This window comes from Pteronotus mesoamericanus, unplaced genomic scaffold (assembly GCF_021234165.1).
Source record: "Pteronotus mesoamericanus isolate MK-2021 breed Mesoamerican mustached bat unplaced genomic scaffold, CSHL_Meso_final scaffold_85, whole genome shotgun sequence".
NCBI lineage: Eukaryota > Metazoa > Chordata > Mammalia > Chiroptera > Mormoopidae > Pteronotus > Pteronotus mesoamericanus.
The window spans coordinates 56,547,506-56,570,867 of NW_026555329.1; the positions used below are offsets into that span (position 1 = coordinate 56,547,506).

The 23,362-nt window shown below is 39.5% G+C and overlaps 1 pseudogene; it reads right to left on the reverse strand.

Moving 5' to 3' along the window:
* Positions 1 to 12,940: 12,940 nt before the first annotated feature.
* LOC129063205 (rho-related GTP-binding protein RhoN-like) lies at positions 12,941 to 13,566 on the reverse strand (annotated as a pseudogene).
* Between the last annotated feature and the right edge of the window lie 9,796 nt (positions 13,567 to 23,362).

Consider the following 23,362-nt stretch of genomic DNA (forward strand, 5'->3'; position numbering starts at 1 on the left):
TATGAGATAAGCACAGCAGTGCCTGCCACCATCCTGGCCACCAACAGCACTATAAATGGTAAAAAACAGAAGTTAGAAACAATGGAATACAGGCATGTGCAGCTTAACAATTGGGATATGTTCTGAGAAATGCATCATTAGCTGATTTCATTATTGTGTGAACATCATACAGTGTACTTACACAAACCTGGAATAGCCTACTACACATCAACGCTATAATTTATATACCATTGTCATGTATGCTATCCATCATTAACTGAAATGTTATGCAGCACATGACTGTATAGTAAAAATGCTAAGAAAGGTTGACTTACTTTCTAGTAGGATGGAGTAGTTGATAGTAAATTCTCAGAAATTTAAAACTCTGGATAAAATGGAAAAATTATGTTTGATAACATCACACAGATGTGAAGTACAGAGAAACTGGAGGACCCTAGACCCCAGAAAAGGAGGATTAATTTGTTAAGCACAATTTTCATTCAAAGTATTCCTTAGAAGCTATTTCTGTAGTATATATTTGTATGTTATTTTTTCTTCCACAACTAATTCTATTCATATATATCCAATATCTGACCAGAATAAACTGAGGCCTACAATTGTTAGCACACTTATTAAATTAAACCAATACTTAGAATGTTATCTGGACCAAGAAATTCATGAAAATAGAATATGAGAAAAAAGTATCTCTGGATAAGATTTTACCTCATATAATTTCAAATATATATTAATAGACATACCTGTAGTTTTACTTTATTAAACTAAACATAAATTCATTTATATTTTAATAATTAAAGTCTACATTAACTTTTTTATCAATAAAATATTGCACTTTAGCACTTTATAAAATAATGAAGATAAAGCATTATATGTGTATATTATCAAATGAACTTTTCATTATATCTTCATTTTTTTCTTTTAAAAGCTGCTTTTTAAGTTGAATTCATTGGGATGACACTGGTTAACAAAATTATACAGGTTTTCAGGTGTACAATTCTACAACACATTATCTGTACACTGTACTGGATGTTCATCATCCCAATTCAAGTTTCCATCCATCACCATTTATTCTCCCTACACACTCTTCTATCACCCCCACCCTCCACCCCTTGGGTGATCACTATACTTTTTATGTAGGTGGCATGAGTTCTTTTTTTAATTTGTTGTTCAATCCTTCTACCCTGACCATCTAGCATACTCCCCCAAAACTGTCAGACTGTTCTCTCTCTATGAGTCTGTCTCTATTTTGCTGGTGAGTTCATTTCGTTCATTAGATTCCACATACCATGTAAGTGAAGTTACATGGTATTTGTCTTTCTCTGACTACCTTATGTCACTTAACATAATGGTCTCCAGGTCCATCCATACTATTGCAAAGAGTAAAAGTTCCTTCTTTTTTATGACCAAGTAGTATTGTGCAAACATACCACGACTTCTTTACCTACTGATTTACTGATGGACACGGGCTGCTTCCAAATCTTGGCTATTGTAAATAATGCTGTAATGAACACAGGGATGCATATATTGCCTCGAATTAATGTTTTGGGTTTCTTTGGATAAATTCCCAGAAGTGGAATCACAGGGTCATAAGGAAGTTCCATTTTTACTTTTTTGAAGTAACTCCATACTGTTTTCTACAGCAGCTGCACCAATCTGCATTCTCACCAACAGTACACAAGGCTTCATTTTCCTCTACATCCTTACCAACACTTGTTTGTTGATCTATTGGTGACAACCATTGTGACAAGTACGAGGTGATTTCTTATTGTTGTTTTGGCATGCATTTCTCTGATGATTACTGGTGTTAGGTATTCTTTCATGTGTCTATTAGCCATTTGTATGTCCTCTCTGAAGAAGTGTCTACTCAGGTTTTTTGCCCATTTTCTGTTGTATATGTGTGTATGTTTTCTTTTTTTGCAATTTTCTTTTTATGTTATTTGTTTATAATATAAAACTTATTTTATGTTATACAAAATACCTTTGGTAGTTTTATTTTGAGAAACTCATGTTCTAATTAAGGTTCTAAGAGACTTTCTTTAGTTACAGGTTTTGTTTTCATAGTAATATTGGTTTTGGTAGAGAGAATATGCTTATTTGTACCATATATATCTTCCATTAAAGAAGATAAGCCATGTATCAAAAAAAATTTCTGAATCGTCAGAGTGAAGAATACCAATAATATCAAACCTCAAACTTGTATTTTTTGTTCATGTGTTTTCTTGTTTAAAATTGAATTTCTGTCTCATATTTTAAAAATTTTAGTTACAACTGCTTCTTGGTTGGTTAATTTTTTTAAAAAAATTCTGCGACATTATAAGCACCTTCTTCATTCAGATAAAATATGTTCAGCATTGGGTTTAAGTTGACTTTCACAATGCAGTTTATTGTCAATTTAAAAGTGTGTAAGAGCCCTGGCTGGCTGGCTCAGTTAGTTGGAACGTTATCCCGTAGACCAAAAACTGGCGGGGTTTGAGTCCTGGTCTAGGCACATACCTGGGATGAGAGGTTGATCCCTAGTGGGGGTGAGTGTGGGAGACAACTGATTGATTTTTCTCTCTAACATCAATATTTTTATTTTATTAATTTCTTATTCTCTACTTTTCTTAGAAAGAGAGACTTAAGTAAGAAAGAAACATTGACAGGTTGCCTCCATATTTCATATTTTACTTCTACTGAGCAGAGAATAATGATTATAAATAATCATTTTCCATCCACAACTTTAATGAAATATTAATGTTTTCCCTCTCAAGTGACACTTGGTCTGAGACAACAAAAAAGAATGTATTTTCTAGCCCTTTTTTTTTAATTCAATGTGTGTGTGAGAGACAGTGTTAGTGCACATGTATATGATTTGAATTTTATCAAAAGCTTTTTCAGAAAATAAAGTTGACATATTACACAGGTTTTTCTTTTCTTTTAAAAAATTTTTTATTTTTATTCTATTACAGTTGCCTCAATTTTTCTCCCTTTGTCCTCCTCCTCCCAGACCACCCTGCCCCCCTCTCCCACAGTCAATCTCCATACTCTTGTCCACGTCCATGGGTCATTCATGCATGTTTTTTGACTACTCCCTTCCCCTTCTTTCCACCATTATCCCCCTTCCTCCTCCCCTCTGGTCACTGTCATACACAGGTTTTTCTCTTATTGCCTGATTTCCTCCCAATGTTCTAATATTAAGTTGCTGGGCAAATATAAAATGCTGTCGTGTGTACTTAGTTTTATTTTTATTTTAACTAAATTTTAGTGTAAGCTAGGCCACATTAAAGATGTGCGTAAACTGATTTATAAGAGTTACAGCTATTGTCTTCCTTGATGTAGTTGTATTATTATTGTTATTGCTGTTGTAGGATTCATTTTGCTATTCACTTCAAACTGGCCTACTGAAAGCTACTCTGAGAGCATTGCAAGACAGGACTGCTTGGTCCTTGCTGCTTTAGGGAATTAGATGGGGGAATACTACGACTAGCAGCGAGTGCAGGCAACGTCCAGCCCTTGCCCTTCGGCTTTCTCTATTAGCTATTCTATCTGACTCTTGTTCAGGCTACAGACCCCCATCCAAAGACTGGGCTGCACTTTCCCCACTTTCCCCTCATGGAACCCCGTGGACTTCCCGAGCTCTGTTCACAGGACTCAAGACACATCACTACTCTCTCGCCCCACCCCCTTGGCCTCTCTGACATGAAGAGCTCGATGCCACCCACCTTTCCTTCTAAGAAAGCAACCTTTTTCATCGCCTTGAGAGGTGAGCTGAAGATCACTCGGATGAGTCCAGATGATCCGCACCTCTTTCCCCTCTTTTCGCTGTTCCCTCAGGACCTGCACAGCAGCGCCAGGTCACAGGAGTCGGCTTCGCCAGGACAGCACCTTCACAGCCTCACACGTCTCCGGAAGCAAACTGGCTGCTCAGCAAGGCGGCTGAACACTGCACTCACGCGCCGCCCACCGCCGCTCCCCGGCTGAGGGCCTTCCCCCCAGTGTCAGAAGTGTCTCATGGGAGGCTGGGTGTTTCTCTAGACTGTTCAGTTATTGGATTGCTGGTAAAGAATATTGCCGGTGGATAAACTGAATTTGTATAGGATAGAGACCCTCTCATGGCGACCCGGGACCATAGTGCCCTCTCCCAGAAAACTTCTTCCGGTTCTCTACACGTTTTTTGTCATAGGGGAGAGAGATTGGGCTCAATTCCAACTACAACAAGAAGTGGGAATTTACAGGAAGTACTAAAACAACCATTACTGTCATTAGATGTTAGTCAACTACTAGATGCCTATAGGCCTCATTTGACTTTTGAGGAAAAAAGAAACCCTCTAAAAATAAATGTTAACTTCCTTAACATTATGTGCTAATTTTTCCTCTCACTGAAGAGGAACTTGAGGCATTAAATTCTGTAACATAACGTGGAAATGATTGTTAGATTTATGTACCAAAATGCAACAAAACAAAACAAATAAACCAAAAACCCCAAAATGGAAAAAAGTCAAACAAACTAAAACTCTGTAGCCCACATTTTTAGGAAGGCCAGAAACCAGCTTGGGGAAAGATATCAGTTCTGAAAGGAAAGATAATTACATCCATTCCTTTTTAGTTCAATATTATTGCTCATTGTCTGGTGTTCAGTGTCTTCAAAATCATTATTTAGTATATTTTGTCCAACTTTTAATTATATTGGGTAGGAAGATAAATTTGGCCACTGTAAATGAATTATGGCTATAAACAGAAGTTGTTGAAATCTATTTTCCCTTATTTATTTTTTTAAGTACGTCACTGTCTTTTAAATTAAGGTTAGTAAATTTTTAGTTGACTCTCCAAATTTTTCCAGAAAAATGGTGATATAAAAATCACAATGGTTTTATTTTACAGTATTGAGTAAACTGTTAAAAAAATTTAATTTTCCAATTATAATTGACATAGAATATTATATTAGTTTCCAGTATACAATATAATAGTTAGACATTTGCATAACTTAAAAGTGATCTTTTGATAAGCCTAGTATCATATATAGTTATTACATCATTGGTTATGTATTCCCTATACTGTACTTTATATCCCTGTCACTATGTTGTAACAGCCAATTTGTACTTTTTAATTCCTTCATCTTTTTCAACCAGTCCCCTACTGCTTTCTATCTGGCACCATCAGAAGGTTCTCTGTAACTGTAAGTCTGTTTCTGTTTTGTTTATTTTGTGTTTTAGGTTCCACTCATAAGTGAAATCATAATGGTAGTTGTCTTTTTCTGTTTGACTTATTTCATTTAGCATAATATCTTCTAGGTCCACCCATGTTGCAGATGCCAAGACTTCATTCTTTTTTCATGACTGAGTCCTATTCTAATGCACTTCTTTATCCATTCATGTATTGATGGACACTTAGGTTGCTTAGATGGCTATAATGTTGCAATGAACATAAAGGTGCATATATTCTTTTGAATTAATGTTTTGGGTTTCTTCAAATATATACCCAGAAGTGGAATGGTCAGGCCATAAGGAATTTCCATTTTTAATTTTTTAGGCCCTTCTGTACTGTTTTCCATAGTGGCTGCACCAGTCTGCATTCCCACCAACAGTGCATGAGGGTTCCCTTTTCTCCACAACCTTGCCAGCCCCTGTTATTTGTGTATGTATTGATGATAACTGTTTTGACAGGTGTGAGGTGATATGTCATTATGGTTTTAATTTGCTTTTTCTTTGATTATTAGTGATATTGGCATCTTTTCATATGTGTATTGGTCACCTGTATGTCTTCTTCCTCTCTGGAGAATTGTCTATTCAGGTCGTCTGCCCATTTTAAAATTGGACTGTTTGTTTTTATATCTTTTGAATTGTATGACTTTTTTATGCATTTTGGATATTAATGCCTTATCAGATGTATTATTGGCAAATATCTTCCCCCATTCATTAGGTCATGTTTTCATTTTGTTGATGATTTCTTTTGCTGGGCAAAAACTTTGATATAGTCCCATTTATTTATTTATTTTTCTTTTGTTTCCCTGGCCCATCCCTCCTGATATTTAACCACCTTTCATCTTTCTATGGGTTTAGGGCCTACCCCTTTTGCATCTGCATTCCTCCTACCAGTCCTGATGTAGCTTCTTCTTTATATCTTTGTTATAGGACTTCTGTTCAGCTAGTCTTCAGGTGATATTCAGTGATGATTGTTCTGTAACTTAGTTGTAATTTTGTTGTGATTGTGGGACGAGATGGGCCTTAACACCAATTATTAAATATGTAATATCTTCCTTTCCTCATTGATTTGGAATGCTATCTTTAACATACACTAAATTCCTGTATATAAAAGAGTCTATTTCTGGATTCTCTTCTTTGCTAGTAATCTATTTCTACCTTGGTTCCATGCTATTTTAATTATAGTGGCTTTATAATATATTTCAGTATTTGTTATAGTAATATCTTAGTGCTTCTTAGCACTAAGTATTTTTAATTTTACAGGTAATTAAAAGCAAAGGTATCACTAGGAGTCAAGAATTATATAAAGTGGCTTTTACCAATAGGATCTTATTGTTGCCCACAATACCTAAGAAAAAAATTTTAATATTATGACCTCATATAAGTATTTGTTGCTTCCCACTACTCTGTGATAAATACCATTGCTTTACTAATAGTTTGAAACTTGAGCAAATAAAATCTGTTTAATCTTAGATTCCAGTAAGGAAAGAAAAAGAGAAGGTAAACTTAAGTTATAAGGAAACAAATTTAGGATAAATACATATTGGAATATCCTAGTTATGAAGAGAACATACATAAAACATGATATCTTTCTATTGTAAGTTTTTAAGAAAAGCTTACCTCACTAGTTCCACAAAGGTGCCATGAATCTAGTTTCTTTCACATGGCAGAAAACAGACTATAAAATTTCTCTCCAAAACCTTAGTCACTCCGACTGTGATTTTTCTATTCTTTTAAGTCACATTTTTATTTTATTTAAGAGATAAATGAAATTGTATACACTAAATGCTAATTAATAATAAAATGAAAAACAGGTCATTTAAGCCATAAAACAAACTTTCAAAAACTTTAAATAATTGAAATCATACAAGATATGTTCTTTAAACATAATGAAATTGAACTTGAACTAAGAGAAAAATAGAAAAATCTCACATGCTTGGAAAATAATACATTCCTGAGTTATTCATAAGTCCAAGAGGAAGTCCCAAAGAAAATTACAAATGAAAATAGAATATATCAAAATTTGTGGGATTCACCTAATGCAGGGGGTTAGAGAGAAACTGATGGCATTCAGTGCTTATATTAGAAAAGGGGAAAGATCTAAATCTAAGCTTCCACTTCAAGAAACTAGAAAAAGAAAGAAATAAACCTTACACAAGCAGAAAGTATTGGAGAACATGGCTGTTCCCCAGAGATGAGCTGCAATTCATCTAAGGTTGCCCAAGACTCCCATCTGAAGGCATCAGCACTCCCAGCACAGAGTCAAGTCAGGAACAGGAAACTGAACTAGGAGTGGTGGGGCAGGAGTCACCTTCTCTCCTGGTGTAATTGAGCTGGGATTTTCTGCATGTCACAGTTATTAATTGAAGTGTCTCAGAAGTGTAACTGCCACATCAACTGCCTGGAGGTTCTGTTCTCCTGGGTCTTCTGAAGGCTGGGATGGCAGACGGGCTCACAGCTCTGAGTCTTCCTGCTGGTGCCCATACTGCAGATGGTTGTTTTCAGTGTGGGCTTGGTTTACCTGTCCAAGACTGAAGAAGAGGACTTTGAGGAGCTGTACATCCCAACCTGGAGCCCAGCTAAGGCTGAACAATGCCTTGTGCAGGGACATTTTACCACTGATGATCGATCACATCTATATCTCAGGAAGAGCACCAAGGTCAATTTTGCTTCTGTTTTAGTGGCCTCCAACACTGCCTCTTTTGTTTTCTCAAAGTTGCTTGAATTTCACATACCTGGATTAAAGATCTTATATTTTTTAATTCATTACAAATTTCTGACACATGAACACTTCTTGCAATCTTGATGCCTTTGTTAAAACTAGATAATCACCAAAAAGAAGGAAGGTGGGAAAATAAGTAAGGAGTTTGAGATCAGGAGCTGTTGTCAGTGGAAATGAGATCCACGCATGGGAGACTATGGTCTGCACAGGTTTATTCAGATGGAAATCTGTCCCTGGGTTTCCAGTGTCTCATCTCTACCCATCCTGCCATGGAGAAAGTCCAACCAAGTTCTCAGCAAAGCCAAAACAAAGGCTAGTGTCCAGAGTTTCTTCTTCATATTAAAACTTAGTTTTAAGGACTTGCAGGCAGCTGCTCAGCAGTCTTAGTCGCCATCTGGGTAGTTTAGGTTGTTTCCACCCGCTCCAGTGGCACGGCTGCATCCAGGAGTGTTTTGAAGTCAATGCGGCTGCTGGCTGCTAAGGCCACATGGCTATGGAGAGAGAACGTGCAAGTGCACAGATGAGTAAACTCAGTTTTTAAACAAACAAGACATCTTATTACTTTGAGTAGAACTTCTACAATACTGTTGAATGACAGCGGTGACTTTTCTATATTTTATGGAATTACCTTTAGTGTGTTAATTCTTCATTGATTTTGGTCATTAAACCCTTTGGTTTTTTTCCCACTTTTTATAATTTATCCTTTCCATATGAACATACATTCACATTTTAATAAATAAATTAATGTATATATTATTTTCTAATTATAATGCCAAAAATGAATTCTAACATGTCAGTAGAAAGAAGCCACCATATTACCACCTCTTTTAAAATCATAAATTGGAATGTTCTAATGATATAATAATTTAATACTAGTATCAAAAATATTTACAATTATTTTCTTTTACCAATAGTTGGGATTTATTGTTACCATTATAAGAGGAAGACAACAGAATATTTATTAACCATACTACACTTAGAATATTTTTAATTGAAGCCACATGAAATTTAACATGTAAAATGGGAAAAATCATAGTAACCATATAGATTGTAATAAGAGTCAAATGAAATAACATACATGAGATTGCTGGGTAAATTTTAAAGGTCTGCCATGTTACTATCATATTATATATCTCTGTTTCTTAGGACTTTCCTTCCATATGTGCACTGATCAATATTTATTGCTCTTTTTATTCTTAGAGTGTTTTTTTTAATCAACAGAAAGTTAATTTAAAGAGTCTTTTCCAGTCCTATAATTTTGTACAATAAGTTTATGTAATTAATGCTGATATATAAATAGAATTAGGGAGAGATTGAGAAAGAATTATTTGGGTATGCAAGGATTTTTGGTTCTATATGAATTTTAGGATTAATTTTATGGTTATTTGGGAAATACCATTTGATTTTTGTAGGGATTACATTGAATCTGTGGGTTATTTTGGGCATTATAGACATTTTAACAACATTAATTTTTCAAATCCATGAGTACAAGATGTCTTTCCATTTGTCTTATTTAATCACTTTAATTTGTTTTCTGGTTTTCATTGTGCAAATCTTTCACTTGTCTTGGTTAATTTTTATCTCTAAAAATTTAATTTAATTTACGGATGCTATTGTAAATGGGATTTTTTTCATTAACTTTTCACATATTTCATTATTTCTGTATATATACATCATGAATTTGATATTGATTTTGTATTTGCAACTTTACTGAACTCAAAAGTTCTAACAGATTTTACTGGAGTTTTCAGGGTTTCTACACATCAGATCATGTTATCTTCAGTCATATACATCTTTTAAAAGCGGCATGTTTTCTCTTGCATGTGGCAAGGAATGTCAGTAATCTTTTAGAAGCTGAGAGTGTCCTCTGGCCAATAGCCAGAAATGAAAGAGCCCTACATTTACAAGAAACTGAATTCTTCCAACAACCAGAATGAGCTTGGGAGTGAATTCTTCCCAAGCCTCTATGTAAGAGCCCATACTAGCTGAAATCTTGTTTTCAACTAGTGAGACCCTAATCAAAGAACTTGGCTGATCCCACGAAGACTTCTGACCCCTAGAACTATGAGATAATAAATTGGTATTATTGAAAGCTGCCAAGTTTGTGCTAATTTCTTATGTAACAATAGAAAACTAATACAGAGTTTGTTTTTTTCAACAGACAAGGAAAACATATCTTGTTTTAAAATATGAAATAAACACCTTTGTTATAATTATCAGATGTTTTAGACTTCTATTATTGAATAGGAAGAAATCATGCTTCCAGTGTTCCAACAGAGTCAAGAACATTATAACATGAATCCAATAACAACCCTCAATTTCTGCTCAGAGGGTATTTAAAAATGTTGAACAGAACAACCTGTTTAGTTTTTTCCTGTAGTCCTCACATGGTCGGACCTGACTGCTTTACTATACACTGCATGCAAAACCTCTCTGTTCAGCCACTGAAACTAACAAGTTGTGTTCTGTCATCTTGAGATCTAAAACAGTTAGGACAATTGATGAATTCCATCTTAGCAGAGTTGAAAAGATGATAATACCTGAATATTGTTTGTCATTTTACTGGGGGAAAATAGGAGATTAAACCATTTGGGATAGTTGTTTAAATTTCCTTCTCTTTTGGATTTACAGAAGCAAAATACAAGCCTCTACTGACTAATGACCTCAGAGCTTTCCAGGGATTATTGCACCTGGGACAACAGTCTTCTCATTTTGTTGTGTTCTCAAATTGGAAACCAGGTCTACTCTATTTTATTTGCAATTATGAACATTCTTATAATGAGGCCTTTTACCTAATAGAAAATTGACTTATGAATTATGCTAGAAAAGCTTTTCCTGAAACAAGAAAAAGAATGTTAGAAAAATTTAATGATAATATTGTAAAACCTGCTAGAACTACATTTTTTATGAAATAAAATAATAATGTAGAACATTATAATACGGCCACAATAGTAATGTAAAGCAATGCAGAAACTGAAAAGATGCCTAAATGTGAACCAACTAGACTATTGTAGATATAGATCTGTCAATAAATTAAAAAGCATTAAGATATTTAAAGCATAGTTTTAACAGGGGAAGAAAGAGGTCACTGTACTTATAGAAAAGCTGAATACCTTTAAAATATGAAAGTATCTGAGCATGAGTCATGGCATTTTGAAAGCTTTAGATATTGGCAGGCAGGTCCAGAAGTGGTGAACCAAAATGGCTTTATTCACAAAATATGAAGAAAGGGAACACACATTTTCCTCCTTGTCTTAATGCTGAACTTATTAATGGGTATCAGACAAGAGAATCAAAAGTATGGAATTAAACTGTTAAATATATATTTCCAGGAGCTTACATTGAGAGATGTTAAAGACAATAAAAAGTTAGACACAGGAAAGAGAATGAGGAGGCATTTATAAAAGATTTTGGAAAGAAAGGATAGATAGCTGGTGAGAAAATAAAATAAGTAAATGGTAGAGTAGTATTTCTAGAGATGACAGTCGCACTTCTAAGTGTTCTTGTAAAGATGAAAATGTGTACTTATGCATATATAAATGTTTGTTTAAAATATAGTGGTATATGTGTTCTCAGAAGGAAATTTGTCTCAAATGTTACCTCAAGTCTAGACATTATCTTCCACTTCAAAATATTTTATGAAACTAAATTATATTCACTCCCTGCCTTTTCATATTTTGAGAATTATGACATGAAGTGGGATATCCTAAGGAAGACAGCATATTCCCCTTAAGAGATAATGTAATAAATTGTGTGTAGACAAAGACACTAATAAAAAGCAAAAGTAATGGGAGGTAGTAGGATATATTTGATAAGCAGCTATAATGCACTGACATGAGGCTATAAAAACACCTGTAATCATTAGAAATGGGATATCTGTCACACAATCTTCAGGCTAGATCTTCACGTTGTACCTTAGGTTTTACAGGTAACATTGGAAAAAAGCAATCTAATTTTGTTCTCTGTATCTACATCTGTTTGTATTTCTATCTTTATTTTATATGTTAAATTAAATTATGACATGCGATCCATATATTTTTCCTTTTTCTCATAGCATTATAAATCATAAATTTCACAAAATTTAAGAGTGTTGTATCTTGGCAAGTTGATGTGGTAAATAAGAAAAAGGTTTTGTTAGGGTTGAAGTAAAAAACTTATAATCCCACAGGATAGCCATGCATATAAGAGACCAGAAATTTTGATTATTGTACCAGAGGATGAGTGGCTAACTGGGCTCAGTTAATAATCACATAGGAGTTCATCCTGGCCTGTGATGCAGTAGTATGAGTTACAAGGTAATGGTTATTAAAAAAAAAAAAAAAAAAAGATCAGCCTGTAAGTAAAGAAGTCATCAGTGTTGGCATTTAGCAAGGCTCTAGTTTGTTGTTCTAGTTTAGTTTGTTGTTGTTTTAGTTTCCCCCCTTTAGGATAGGGTGAAATAAGAAGTAGAAGGTTGCACCTGTTAAGATACTGATCCCACATCAAGACTGATCCCACATGGGCTTTATCTGGAGACTAGAGGAGAGAAGGAGGAGCTATGACTGGTGGGTATATGGGTAGAGGCGCTTCTTAACTTGCTTTTTAATTTAGTGCATGATGCCTGAAAGTTAGGATGAGTGAGAACAGCTCTAAAAGTGAGAGGAGAGGAGATGGAAGGTCATGAAACAGACGCTTTCCTTGGGGAAGGAAGCCAGGACCAGAATATGGGGACTGGTATCAGGGAGAGAATGTACACTTCATATACTGAGACTCAACCAAGGTTACTCCTTGATGCCAGCTTCCCCAACCCCACTGCTCCATCCCAGCTCCTGGCCCAGATGCCTGCCCTGCTAGTCCCTTCAACTTCCTGTGAACGGGAGAGGGATGAGGATGTGGGGAGTGGTGGCACCTTCTGCTTCCAGGTCCCTTGCCTAGGAGAATTGCTCACTCAACCTGTTCTGAAGTCCCAGCCACAGTCAGGACATAAGGAAGCCAGGGTTCAGGAAGGGGAACAATTGTGCCATTCATTGCTCCTCCTGATACTCTGCCCTTCCCTGGCTCTTCACATGAGGTTGCAGCTCTTGGCTCAGTCTTTGTGTATCTTGCCTTTGTTATTATTACCCTAGTCTGCCTGTCTTGCCAGCCGAGCAGATCACTGCAGTCTCCAGAGTGAGTCAGTATGGTGCAGCTGCCTAAGGCCACAGCCAAGGGGGGCCAGTAAGGCAACATGGAAGACGTCCTTGATGCTGCTTTCAAAGAACCAGGAGGACCACTCCATGTAGTACACAACCCAAACTTGCTTGGCCAGCACAGTGCCCTGCTCAAGTGTAATAGGTATAAACCTCTGCTTGGACATCTCTTTCAGCGTGGTCAGGTTGGTCTGCATGTCCAGTTTATAGCCAACCAGAACCTTGGCATTGGGGAAAAACTCCTGAGACTCTCCTTGCCATGTCTTAGGGGCATTGTCCAGTGTTTCTGTTCAGCTAATGACAAAGCAGATGAGCACAGCTTCTGAATCAGGATAGATGAGGGGCTGGATGTTATCATGGCAAGAGGAACCTAAAGTGTCCCACATGTTGAGCTCCATACCAGTGCTTGTATATCACAAAGCTCAATGTGTAGTTCTCAACATTTGGGGACATAACTCTCTAGGTAGGCATCCTTGGCAAAAAACTTCATCAGTACCATCTCGTAACTGAACAACTACTGGGGTCCTACCACTTGCCACCCATAGACAAAAAAGCAACTCTGAAGACAGAGTCCAGTGGAAAGGAAATAGGAATTTTTTAATTTAAAATATACACAACAGGCCCTAGTTGGTATGGTTCAGTGGACTGAGCATCAGCCTGCAAACCAAAGGGTCGCTGGTTTGCTTCCCAGCCAGGACACATGCTTGGGTTGCAGGCCAGGTCCCCAGTTGGGGGCGCACCAGAGGCAACTACACATTGATGTTTCTCTCCCTCTCTCCCTCCCTTTCCTTCTCTCTAAAAATAAATAAATACAATCTTTAAAATATACACACCAGGTTTCTTGATGGTGGCACCTCTCCTGGTAGAGGAGTATGTGGATAACTGGCGAGTGGCTGCTGTGGTGACTTCCGGCAGTTTTGCATATAGGGGAGGAGCACAGGGACTGCTGCCCAGCTGCACTGGCTCCCAGGACCCACAGGCCCATGCCTAACCCCCCTGTTGTCCTAGTGCCTAAAGCACTCCTGGTCAGACCCAGAGCCCTCAGAGACGGGTGTGGAGCCTCCCCTCAGGTGCGGCCATACCCAACAGACCCATGCTGGCATGGACCACAAGCAGGCAGCAGCCACCACAGCTTCCTGTTAAGAGAAGGGGCACAGGTCTTGCTGGGCCTGGGCCAGAGCAATGGGCCATGGCCTGGTGGCAGCCACTGTGGCTTCTGATCTGTGGAAGTGGTATGAGACTTGCCATGCCCATGCTGGAGGCATGGGCTGTGAAATGGCAGCAGCTGCTGTAACTTGCATTCTGGAGAAGGGGCATAGGTCTTACTGGCCAGCCATGTTCCCTGAGCCCTCTGGCCCAAGCTGCCCCCACTATCCTCTTACCAGAACCTGCTGCACTCCCAGTTAAGCAGGTCCCGGAACACTGGGGAAGAGGCAGGGGCAGGGGCAGGGAGAATCCAACTGGCAAGGCCTGCCAGCTCAGGAACCTCAGCACCCCAGATGCAGACCCACCAGCCAGGGGATGGGAGAGCAAAAGTGCCAAGTATCTCTGTGTGCTCCACTTTTAAACACACCCCCAAAACCCCCAACATGGCAGAAGTATATGGAAGGGTTTGTCCCTCCCATCCAATCTCCTTTGTAACTTTTGACACCAGCCCTATGTGCCTCTTTTTGCTGCATCATGTGTGCATCATCCCAGTTACCAGGGTGACACACATATGCACTCTCTTCAATGCTTCTTCGCTCTTCCCCATTACTGGGTGTCATCACCCCATTATGGTTCCCCCCTTTAATACCCTGGACACTTGTAATCTTACAAAGGCAAATGGAAGAAGGTCTTGTTCCTCTGTAACTACTTCCTGCTGAACAAGCAATATAGTCCTATCTATTCCCTGGTACAGAGGCCCTAACAAAAAGGGGTCTGTAGTGGAGGGGAACCTTCATGCAAAAGAGAAGGATCTTGCAAAGTCTAGGTCAGCTGGTTGTCCCTGGATAGCAGAATGCACAACATCCAAATGATGGTATTACTGGACAAGTTGGCATCTTAGTTGTATTCTGGAAGTGGCTAATTTGGCAAGAGAGTTAGAAAACACAATCAAAACTATAACAACTAAATAACAAAGGTAGGGACTAATCATACAGTGTCCCTGATTAAGAAAATGTGGCTTCCTTGGAGGAAGGTGTGTAAGGTATGTCACAGCTGCCTGAAGTCATATTGTCTACTACTTATATTAGGCTGAGGAGAATATCTTGAAATTCCTGCTTTTAACAATTCTGGACCCCTTCTATATGAACCATTTTGGCAGAAAACAAAAGGAGTTTTAAAGCAAAGCCCATAGACCACAGCATACTTTACTAACTCAACCGTTCAGTCCAGCCAAACCCATGCATACCAGAAGGCAGCAATGCAGATGGGCTTCTTAAGTGAGACCTACACTGTCTTCAAGTCTGCAAGACTGTTTCGAGAAGATGTTCACTTGCAAAATCTTTGCTGGAATGATCCTAGGCATTAACAATTTGACATCATCAGGTGACACCAGATCAACTTTAAGTGAAAACAACCGTGAAGATAGTAAGCTGCACTGAAGTCCAATGTTCATTACTGAGCATTGTGATTTTCCTTAAAACCTGTTTCCTTTTCCTAAGATTACCCTCATTGCCCTCAAAAAGACTGTCAGTTTTCAATATTTCTGATTGTTTACATAAAAAGAACAAGAGCAGCACTTAGCACCTAGGCTTTTTTAAGTCTACTGTGCCAGAACTTACACAAGGAACCTTTAGATTGAACCATAGTCTACCCTTCAGGGCACAAAAACCAAGCCACAAACCTTCCCCTGGCTTTGCCTGCAGTACCATTATTCCTCAGGTTCTTAAGGTTCCCATTTGTTTTAAGGTTACTCCTTGTCACCTTACAGTAAAGCAACCTCTGTTCCTTCCCTTGAAAGACTGCTTTGAACCACAGGATCAAACAAGGTATTAGGCCATTTCTTCAGTGGACTTTTTTTTAGTTTCCAAAGTCAATCTCTGTTCCTCAAGGCTTTCCGGTAAAAACAAAAGCCCAGGCATGCCCCATGAGGCATGAAATTCCAGTAAAAGTCTTGGTTATTAAAACCACAATTCGAAACAAGTCTTCCTGGTTTAATGCAAAGGAAATTTAATGTCCCAAATCTAAAGGAATCAGGTAAGGAGAAAAATACCAAGCAAAAATCCTTGTTCTTCCAATATCTTTCAAAATTGCATCACCATGCCTTGTATCTTACCCTACTTTTTTTTACAACTTAATATAAAATTCTCAACCCTTAGAATCCTCAATTTCTTTTAAAGCAGAAACAAATCAACAATGACAAAAAAATCCAAGGGAAAAATACAGTTCAAAAAAAAGATAAGAGGGGACTAAAACTAGCCTCAGAATCTTGCCTCCCACCAGCCAGTCACACAGATGACCTTTTCCAGGTCAAAAATTATTTGAAGCCCCAATGGTAGAGGCATTCTCTCAACTCAGCCAGCTCTAACCTGCACAAGATGACCTTTGCTAAGTCCAAATGATATAAAGCCCCAAAAGGCAGAGATATGTTCCCATCTCAGCCAGATTCTACCAAGTAACACTGGCATGAAGTCCCAATGGTAGAGGCATTTTCTCACCTACCAGTACATACACTGATCTCCTAGCTGAGACATGAGCTCTTACCAGCTGGTCTCATTGCAGAGATGTGCTCACTTACCCCAGTCAGCTCTAACTGTCACCAGACATCCTTTCTTAAAACCAAACGGCATAAAGCTCCAAATGGCAGAGACATGTTTTCACACTAACCAGTATCACAACCAACCTTTACGAGGTCCAAATGACACAAAGCTCCAATATATACAAAATAACAAAGTTCCCCAAGTCCCCAAAAGATCAAAAAACAAGAAACAAAGCAAAACCTAAGATAAAGTATAACTCAATCCAAGCATTGAGGTTTCTTTCCTTTCAAAAAAATAATTTCACACCCTTTTATGACCTATACAACTTTCAGAAGCCTTTTTTTATTTTCAGCTTTCTATACACCTTACAGCTTTCTGCACACTTTCTGCAACCTCGAAAGACATTCTTGCTCACTCAGGAATAACTATAATTCACTTTCAATCTTTGCTCTTTTTAGCAATGAAAGGCACCACACCCAAGCTCAGTATCTTGCAGCTAAAAGTCCCTAAACTTGCAAACACATAAATAAAGTAAAGGAACATTGTCACTTAGCATTGGGGACTTCTCTCTTCTGAAAGAGAAATTTCAAATCTCTTTCTAGAGTACAGGTCCATCTTTCCATTTCAACATCAACCACAGCAGCAGTTTGAATTCTCCTCAGGGGGTACCCATTTTATTCCTGTGTGGTGGATACAAGGCTTAATTCCTGTTAGCTTTACAGAAGAGTTCATTGTTGGTAGGATATTATAGGGAACATTCCATTGCTCAGCTAACTGCTGTTCAGGTCCTTGAGTCTTCCAAGTTTTTAGTAAGTCTTGGTCTCCCAGCTGGAATGGGTGTAAGGACTCATCAGATGGGTAGGTGGACATGCAAGGAGGAAACATGTAGAAAATTGTTAGTGTTTGCCCTAAATGTTGTACATATTGCTTAATTGTCCACTCATGCTCCAAGTCTAGGCGGCTACACCCAGAATGGAGATTTGGAAAGATTTCACATAAACTGTTTCAAAAGGGTTAATGTAGACCCACTTCTGGGTGCTACCCTAATCCAGAACAGAGAAATGGGAAGTTCCTGGTCCCATTTCAAGTGTGTTTCCTGGCGTATTTTTGTCAGTTTTCTTTATTGTGTGATTCATTTTCTCAGTCTTTCCCATAGATTGAGGTATCCCAGATGCATGTGGTTTCCATCTTATTTGAAGTGCCTGTCCAACCTTCTGAGAGATCTCTGAAGTGAATGATGTCACATTGTCACTTGGAATGCTGTGAGGAAGTCCAAACTTAGGAATTAGTTCTTTAAGAAGTTTTGCTACCTCAGTCATCCTCTCAGTTACAGTGATGTATCTCTCTACCTACCCAGAAATAGTTTTCACAAAAATTAATAAAAATTTGAAATTCCATCTTGTTTTCGGCATTTGTATAAAGTCTACTTGCCAGTCCTCAAAGGGGCATAACCCTGTATATTGTACTCCCTTTTTTGCTGGGGTGTGTTGTATGGTAGGATTGTTTTTGGCACATATCTTTGAGGCTTGAGTGACCCTCTGAACAGTCCTTTGCAAATAGAAGCTCTTCAAATGTTGTCTAATGAGGCCCATCCAAGCATCCCTTCCATGGCTCCTTTCATGTAGGTGTCTGAGGATGGGATACACTAGAGTCTCAGGAAATTAGATCATATTATGGTGTTGATCATCTGTAAAGAATTGGGATTAGTGGTAGAGAACCCCCATTCATGGACCTGTTCCTCATCTTGTTCTGTGTAATGAGGTTTAAGTTTTGACAAGTCCAAGAAGGAGATCAAAATCCCTAATCATGGTGGCCCTCCAGCTGCTTGTCTTGCTGCCTTATCAGCAGTTTGTTTTCCCTGGCTTGTTTGGAAACCGTCCCTCAGTGTCCTGAGCAGTGCACTATGACAACCTGGTCTGGTAGAGTCACTGCCTCTAGCAATTGTAAAATCTCCTCTGCAAGTTTAACATCCTTGTTCCCTGAAGTTAAGAGTCTTTTCTCCTTCTATATTGTTCCATGGACATGGACTATCATGAAGACATATTTAGAGTCTGCTCAGATATTAACGTTCTTTCTTTGGAACACTCATAAGACTCTCATGAGGGCTATCAACTCAACCTTTGGTGCTGAGGTTCTTGGTGTAAGGGCTTGGGCTTGTATTACCTTGTCTATAGTGACTAATATGTACCCCATTCATCATTGGCCATTGGTCATGAAACTGCTCCCCTCTGTATATAGCTCCCAGCATGGTGCTGCCAGTAGCTGATCCAGTAGATTTGGCCTATTAGAATAAAATTGGTCAATGATTTCCAAGCAGTCATGCTGGAGGGCCAAGTCTCCCTCTGAGTCAGGATTAGAGTAGCTGTATTAAAAGTTATAGTAGTCTTCATAGTAACATTTGTGTTGTCCAACAGAATGGCCTGGTATTTTTCTATGTGCCCTGCCATCAGCCGATACCTTCCTTTCTGCACCAATTAAGTTAGGACCTGGTGCGGTACCAATATTTTAGTAGGCTTCCCCAAAGTGAACTTCGCAGCTTCCTGTAAGATGTCACAGTTAGCTGCCACTGCTCAAAGATGTGGTGATTATCCTTTGTCATGTGATCCAACTTTTCCTGACAGAGAGGCTATTGGTCTGAGGTTTCCCAGAGTCTGGGTTAGTAAAAACCCAGTCCAATCCCCTGATTTTCATGAATGTACAGTTTAAAATGCTTTTGTAAATTCAGCAATCCTAGTGCAGGAGCCAAAACCAGCTTTTCCTTCAAGGTATCAAAAGCTACCTGACAATACTTTGTCCATTTGAAATGTTCAGAATCCTATGCTTTCAAGGAATTGTACAGTGGTTTTGCTATAAGTCCAAAGTTTGGAATCCAAATTCAGCAGAACCCTTTAATCCCTCAGAAGTCACAAAACTCCTTTTGGTTCTCTGGAATTTTCAGTGTCGCAATAGCTTGTCTTCTATTCACCATCAAGCTCCTAGTGCCTTGTTTCAGTTGAAATCCCAGCTATGGCACATCCTGTTTGCAACCTGGGCCATGTGAGGCAATACCTCATATCTTCTTTTTGCCCAATGACTTAGGACTGTGATGGTGTTGAGCATACAGTCCTCTCAGGTATTGCTAGTTGTCAATATGTCACCTATATATAGCAGAACTCCTGATGTCAATTAAATATCCCTTAATTGCTTGGATAATACTTGACCAAATATAGTCAGGGAGTTCTTAAATCCTTGTGGTAGCACAGTACAGCAGAATTGGAGCAGGTCTTTTGTTTCTGGATTCTGCCATTCAAAGGCAAATAGTAGTTGAGCCTGTACATCTATTGGGGTGCAGGAAAAGGCAGGAAATGGTCCTTCAAGTCTAGGACCATTTGCTATCTTTAGGTGCCATGGTCAACAGAGTTTAGGGGTTGGGCACCATGGGATGGATGTCTTGTACAATGTAATTTATGGCTCTAAAATCCTGTACAAATCGATATTTGTTAAAGTGAGGCTTTACGACTAGCAGAATGGGAGTATCATAAGGAGGCTGGCATGACAAATTTAGTCCCTATTTTTAAAAATTCTGCAATATTGGCTGAATAATTGAACCCTCTAAAGCCTCCTTTTGAGGAGGTACTCTTTCTTCCATGAGATCTGTCCCCCTTCTTTTAAGTTTACGTTTGTGGGTTGCATGTTAACCACTTCACCTGGGGTTCCATCAGCCCAAATGATTCAATTGAACTGTTCGTAGATCTCAGGTGAGAATATTTAACCTCCAGGACCTTCCAGGCAAGTCAGGAGTTCCTGGAGCTGGAGAGCATGTTCCAGTGGGATCTTTGAACAAAGCTGTTGCTTTTCAGGAAGAAAAGTTATTTGTGCATGCAATTTGCCAAGTCAGTCTTGGCCTGGTTGTGGAATAGGGCAGTCTGGCATATAAAAGAAACTATGTACAACCTTTTGATCCCCAAGCTGACATTCTAGTGTTGAAGGAATGCCTGTTTTTGTAATTGTCCAGTCACTCCAGTAACCATTACTGTATCCAAACTTTCCTTGATTACTTTTGTATTCAGTACTGAGTATGTAGTTCCTGTGTCTACAAGAAAATCAGTTATGCTTTTCCCCATGATGGACAGTACCCGTGGCTCCTACAGGGAAATAGTAATAGGCTGGGAGATGTCCAAAGGAGCCCCTCGGTCTCCTTATTTATCATCAGCCACCCTTCACCTTTTTAGCATTTCCTGATGAGAGTTTCCATCCTTACTTTCCCTTTTGAATTTTGGACACTACTTTCTCCAATGGCCCTCCTCTATGCAATAGGCATATTCATTGGTGCTTAGTGGGCCTCTTTTCTCTCTTTAGAGTCCTACCAGTTGTTCTGGTCTTGTCACCCTTTTTCTAAGAACACCATAGTCTCGCAGCTTGGGCATTGTACACTCTAAAGACTATGTATACCAGCTGAGAGGGATTCATTCTCAATTCCCCATCTATACTCTGGAGTTTCTTTCTGATATCCAGGGCACTTTGCTTAATCAAAGTCATGTTCACCATCCGCATATTGTCTGGTGCCCACAGATCAGCATCAGTGTGCTTTCTATGGACCTGATAGATCCTTTCTAAAAATTCTAAAGGGTCCTTATCTAGCTTTTGTTGGAGGACCTATATCATATCCAGGCTCTTTGGTTTGGGTACCCCTTTTTTAAGCCCTTCTAGTATGCACTTTCTGTAATGCCCTGTGAAGGCTAGGCCCCCACTATTTGGGTTCTATTCAGGCTCTCTCAAGGGAATTGTCCAGCTGGGTTGGAGATACTGTTAGGATTCTCTTGGTGGAGGCATTGAGCCTCTTCCCTAGACTTATTTATAACCAGCTATCTCTCATCTACTTTTAGCAGGATATTAAAGAGAGCCTGTGCATCTGCCCAGTCTAGATGATGAGTGGTAAAAAAATGGAGGTGATAATTTCTGCCATTCTTTGAGAATCCCCCCTCTATGAGTGGTTGGAATTCTTCCAATTCCGTATGTTTCAAGTGAAGGATGGAGTATAGGCCCAATAGTAGTCAGCAGGCTTGCCTTCCTGAGTTACTCCACCTATTTGGGGCCTATTGCCCCAAAGGAAACTGCCCTTCTCTGAATTTGGAGGCTCCCTGGCCAATTGGGTGTCCGGACAGGTCTTCAAGGGGGAGACCCATTATTTGTCATACTTGAGTGGGGCTATTGCCTCTTCAGGCTCTATTTCAGTGGTAGCTTATAGTGGAGGTGGTGATAGAGGGAGATTCTCTTGCTATGAATCTGGTGTCCCTTGGATTCAAGGCATTAATAAGGCCTCTTTCCTCATTCTCCTCTTCCTGTGTACTATCTGAAAGAGGTTTCAAGGCCCCTTCTTTTCCCTGCATCATTAAATGGACATCTCTCTCTGGAGAAATCCTATTATATAATTTACATAAATGCCTTGAGGCAACAGATTTCAACCGATTTTTGCAAATGTTAGCAATACTGTTCCAGTTGTGCAATAGTAGAGTAATCAAGCAAACCATCCATGGGCCACATTCCGCACCACCCAAAACGTACATAGGCCACATAATATTACAGTAATCAACCAATACTTCCTTGGACATTGGATAATGGCTGTACGTACCTCAGTCCGCTAAAATTCTACCCAGAGTGGCCCCTTCTGTCCCACATACACAGCAGGCCCAACTCCATGACCAAAAGAAGCCAGCAACATGGGAACATACAGAGAAAACTGGCATCCAAAACTCCATTATTTAACAAATGCTCACAAGATAGTTTTTTACCAACCATCTCACAGTGACCCCCAAGCAATGGCCTCCCCAAAACTAGGCCAGTTCTCACCAAGAGCCCTGTTTGAGCTCTAAAACTCAGGTGATCCTTCCTTCTTATAGAATCTGTTCCCTTCCCAGACCTGTTTCCTTTCCACCTGCCAGGCCTGTTTAAGCAGCCCACATTGCTAGTGAACGCGCAGAGAAACTCCCAGCAACTGGGAAGCCCCACAGTCCCACTCCTTGGGGTGGAGAGGTGGAAACTTCAACCTTCCACAAGCAGCTAGGGGCCACTATCGTAACCAAACAACCAACAGAGTTCTACCACTTGCCACACATAGTGGGTGGGGGAACCCTCTGGAGAGGGAAGCTGGTGAGAAGAAAAAAGGAATTTTTAAAAAAAATATCCACAACAGGTTTCTTGATGGTGCCCCCCCAACCCCTGCTGGAGGAGCACACGGACGGGTGGTGCGTGGCAGCCATGGCAGCTTCGTGCAGCTTCACACACGGTGCAGGGGCAAGGCGTTAGCTCCTGGCCGCATCAGCTCCTAGTACCCACCTGGGCAAACCTGCCACCCTCTTCCTACCAGCCCAGTGCCTGCAGTGTTCCTGCTCAGGCCTGGAGCTTTCAGGGAGGGTTGTGACACCTGTGCCCTGGTGGTACTGGAGCTGTGTTGGCAGGTCAGCACTGGTGTGGGCTGCAGGCAGGCAGATGCCACCATGGCTTCCCATCTGGGGAAAGAGCACAGGGCTTGCAGGCCAGCCACATTCCCTGAGCCTGCAGCCCTGAGCCACCCCCTTGCCCTCTTTCTGGACCCTGCTATGCTCCTGGCCAGGCAGGTCCTGGAATGCTCAG